Raw genomic sequence first — 5,175 nt, forward strand, 5'->3', positions numbered from 1 at the left:
GAGTTGAAAGCCACATGGTTGTTCTATAGAGCTTATATGAATCAAGGTTCATCTTGAAGCTATTGTACCAGGTGCTAGAAGCTCAAAAGTCATCAGTACATGTCCAGGTCATCTGGGGCCCATGAAAGTCAACTGAGGGCTAGGAGGTGGAGAATTGGTTTGAGACACTTCATTCATGTCCAAAAGAGGTTTATTCATCATGACAAACATCTACATTGAAGATTTTGAAGCCAGATCAAAAGTTCCCAAAAATGGAAAGTGACCTGTAATTTCAAGTTTCCAAAAATGGCAAGTTTTTGGACCAACTTCAACTTGACTTTCCAACATCAAGGAAGCTTCAAATGAATTTTTGTCCAACATGAAAGTTGAATATCTTTCTCTCCCATTTCCAAAAAGTCCAAGATCATGAGCATCTGATGAATGGTTAAGGAGTTGTGATCCATTGATTGCAAAGTGTGCATGAAACTTCAACAAGCCATATCTTTTGAACCAAAGCTCCAATTTGAGTGTCTCTTTTTGCATTATGCTCCTTATGACTCATATTTTCCAAATACATCATGACATTGCATGAAATTATCTCATACAATCATTTGTTCATGCATGTCCATTTTGGAAGAAACATACTAAATTCAAAATTGGTTGATCACATGAACAAAATTCCAATTCCAACATGTGCATGGGATGATTTTAAGTGAATTTGGGCCCTCATGTGGTACTGTTCACGTATGCTTTCACCATGCAAGGGTGTTTTTACCATTTGTGCATACACCTTATATCTTGCTAATTTCCATTAACCTTGGCCTAATAACAATTTCAGAGTAATTAGGAGATGGTATAAAAGCTTAATTGTAACTGTCTTGCTCATATACACATTTTCAGATCTAGAATCCTCTTTCACTCCAATTTTTCTCTCAATCAAAATTCAAAAATTCTTCACATAAACACCAATTTTCTTGGTAGATTCGTGACCCTGGTGCAGTATAGAGCAAGAATCAACCACTACTTTGTCCAATTCGTGCCAAAATCATGCATGCTCAAAGCTTGAAGATGGAGATGAATCTTGAAGACTGAGCTCGATTGAGGTGGTTTCAGCTGCTATCTTTCACATCAAGCTTCAATATACCAGTTGAGGAGAATATTTGGAGCTGGAGAGAGCTGTAGCACGCGTTTTCAACTCACTGTTCTTCAAGAGGTTAGAAATTCGATCCTCATGATTCTTCATTATAATGCCATGATTGTGCAGAGTTTTTTATGCTGATTACACTGATATAAATTTCGTGAAAAACGGATGGATATTGAGTGAGTTATGAGAGATTAAAGTTTGGTTGTTGAATTTTCTTTCCTTCGATTCGCACTGGTTATTAAGAATTAGGACTAATAAATGTTGGATTCATGATCTACATGCAAAGACGAGTCGATTGGTATATAGATTGCAAAATTCTGCAAAAAAAATTCATGAACATGCACTGTTGGTCGCCGGACGCAAGGAAGAAGACGATGGAAACCACCGTATTCCACCGTCCATGAATAGTGTCATAGCGCCTGGTTCTGCTAGGGTTTTCGCTCCCTGCTGGCGTCCATGCAAGCGTCCCATTGGCAAGATGAATGGCCCTCGTTTCTTTGACCGCTTCCACATGTACTTAGACTCGCTGACAGGGACGCCACTTCAATTAATGAAGTGATGCGTTTTGGTTGATGCACGGTTCGATTCTTGGCTCCAGCGTATTCCAATTTTATTTTCCTGAGCGCCTCTATTATTCTGTCAACGTGGTTCGATTCCCATCTCATGCACTCTTTCAAATTAATCACACTATTTCTCATTTCCCTCCAATTTAACATGTGATTTCTTTTTTATTTCATTATTTTCATCCAACTTCAAAAAGATCATAACTAATTGAAAATAACTCCAAATTGAATGCGATTTTTTACTACATGATCCTTGTGATGTCTAGTTTTTTTTAATGTGATTTTCCTGATTTTAGCACTTCTGGATTTTTGATTGAGCTTGAGTATTTGAGTATGATGAAAAATGTGATATGTTATGCTATTTGGCTTGTGAAATACTCATACTTACTCCAATTGCTTTGAAATTTGGTATGTTGAATCTTAACACATAACATGACTTTTGAGGCTTGGTTGTGCATTTTTAGCATTTGTCATTTCTGTTTTAGGCACATGAACTTAGGGTGTGACAATGTGTGTCACACAATTTGATGTTGATCTTGTTCATTTTCATATCCATGCCAATTGATGTCCTCTGATTCCTATTTTTTGCATGATGATTGTGTTTAATATATTGAGCTTGCACAAAAAGTTTCATGATTATTGGATGTGTTTCTGATATAATGTGCATTTTCTCTTCTTGATGCTCAAGTGTGACCACCATTGTGTGCCTTTGCCCTAGCTTGATTGATTGATGGCCTTGCCTTATGATTTGGACTTGGTCCTTTTTAGGACATGTTCTCACTTGTTTAAATGAGCTTTATGTTGAATATTGGTTGCTGTTTTGATTTTGTGAGAAATAAGCCCACTACCCAGGCTTGAGTGTACATATAGGTGTTAGAGTGGATAGTCATGAGGCTTGCGTGGCATGTTGCTATGATAAGTCGTTCATGAGACCCACATTCCAGACGAGGTTTCTGTTGGATATATTTTGTCCTATGGGTGTTCCATAACGACAGATATTCCTTTAGAAATCATCGACTCTGGTGACCATTTCCCGAGAACTCAGTCGAGGCCTCTCCTCCGAGACGTGATTATGCTAGCTCTGGTGGGCGCATTCTCGCTGCTCAATCCGAGGACCCCGAGACTGGGAACTTGCTTTAGGATATCCTGTTGAGGGGAGTCAGCAGAGGTCTTTTATCCCGTAATAATGTCAAACCTTCAGTGGTAAACGTATTATTCTCGACTGAAGGGCTGAAGCTGACAAACTTCTGTTCTTAGAACCTACCAGTGAGGGGAGGGTTTGATCTCTACAGATACGGTTTCTGCCAGTGGTGCTGTGATGGTGACTTTGGTTCAGCCAAATTTATGGACATTTATTTCTGGGACGTCGGAGTTCTGTCCGTGGTTTATCAATGGGTTCCGTTTATTTCGGATCCCCGGGTTGAATTTGAAAGTACCTGTTCAGAGGATCTGACTGTCATCCGTTCAGTGGATGTTCCTGTGATGATAGTGATGTAATCTCCAGTTCCGTTTATTTCGGAACTCCCCAAGTCGGATTTATGGTGACTTAGTCCCGATGACTGTGACTAGTTCAGAGAATGGGTCTTCAGATGACTTGGTGGCACAGTGACTTGCATTCATGCATTTGCATCGCATTCATCTGCATTCAACTCGTGTCTATCCGTACTCAGGGTCCACTTTTTGATTAAGATTCTGGTTGAGAGATATCCAGATGTCAGAATGTTATTGATGAAAAATTATCTGTCTCTGTGAAACCAAAATCAAAGGAATATTCCTGGTACGGATAGACATTGCATGCGTGAGTCATACTAACCCATTTGCTGTTTTGTAGGGTGTCAACCGGTGCGCATAGCTCTTCCATTCAGACATACAGTCAGACTCAACAAATCCAAACTGATGGATCTTCCCAACGCCGACATCCTTGAACTGAAAGAGATGATGAGGGGATTGTTCAGTATTGTGCAAGGGCTTGCCTTGGGGCAGAAAGCCATGTCTGAGAGATTGGAAAGGATTGAGAGCTGGATGATCAAGGAGAAAGTTCAGGGAAAGGCTCCATCATCCGATGTAACAAATCCCTCTGGCTCGGTAGCAAAGAAACTCTCTGACAGTGGTCCGCTCAAAAAGGAGTTTGAGTCAAGTGGTGTGCCAGCAAAGAAAGAACGCAGTAAGGATCGTTATCATCCTTATGCTGTTGCTGTAACCACTCTTGTTGGTAACTCACCTGTACCCCCGCAACAACCACCACTTCAACAGAAGGCACCGAGAGCTAAGAGCCAGGTGAAGAAGAAGAAGGAGGATCGTCAGTTTGAGGAACCACCTGTGACTTATACCCTTTTGTTCAGGAGATTGAGAGATTTGGGGTTAGTCCGGCCAAGGATTTTGATTCCCATAGCACAACAGAAGAGGCCTGCACACTATGATGAGAATGCCAGGTGCGAGTTCCATTCTGAGGTGCCCGGACACAACATTGAGGGTTGTAGAGCTTTCAAACATGTCGTCCAAGACATGGTAGACTCTAAAGCTATCAGCTTGGCACAGATAATGGATGGCGAGGCCGACCCCGTACAATGGCAGGGTCCGGTCAAGGTGAAGATGGTGAAAAAGGACAAGAAAGGAATAAGGGCGACTGAGGAGAATCAGTTAAAGGTTCCAATGTCCGTGGTCTCAAAACCTCTGGTGCAGGATGGAGCTTTCCCTGTTGTTGATTTTTGTTGTGCGACCGTCACCACAGAGGGGTGTGTATTGATGAAGGACATGACCCAAAAGATGAAGAAAGTAGAAATGGACGATGTAAGATGTAAAGCGCCCAGTCTGGCCGTTGAGACCGTCCCGGTGGAGAATGCCTTTGTTGCTGAGAAAGAGAAGAAGCTGTCCATTTCTTCTTATAAACAAGCTCTGGAAGTGGTGAAGAACAAAGAGGCCCAAGGCTGGGGAAGGATCATTGACATAGTGGTAAAAGCAGACATGTTTGGGGTCGGTTATCAGCCAGATCAAGAGTCGTCTAGACCAAACAGAGGATATCGCCCACCGTACCCCTTTGTCAGTGTAGGAATGTTGGATCCTGATCATGCTTGCTCAGTGAGTGAAGAGATTGACCGTGACCGCAAGCTCGAGTTGTGGATAAAGTCGTGCGTACTAGGCAACTGGAAGGTCTCCAAAAGCATCACTGTCGCTCATCCGGAAGTGTAGTATTTCTGTTTTAATTTTGTTTGCATGAAAGCCATACGTTTTGCCCGAAACGTACTGGTCCATTGTAAGGGCCATCTCATGTGTTTCATTTTGCAACGTTTTGCATCAGTAATAAATGGATGTTTTTGTGATTAAAAGCGGTGTTCCCTGTTTTTCATTTTTTACAGTTTAAAAAAAAATAAAAAAATGGCAATGTTTTTCGTTTTTCTTTTGAACTTGTCTCGTTCCAACCTCAAAAGTGATTACCCTCCTGATCTCATCGATAACAATTTGGTTACACCTTTGTATGACTTCGACAAT

Source organism: Lathyrus oleraceus, chromosome 1, assembly GCF_024323335.1.
Source record: "Lathyrus oleraceus cultivar Zhongwan6 chromosome 1, CAAS_Psat_ZW6_1.0, whole genome shotgun sequence".
NCBI classification, from domain to species: Eukaryota; Viridiplantae; Streptophyta; class Magnoliopsida; order Fabales; family Fabaceae; genus Lathyrus; species Lathyrus oleraceus.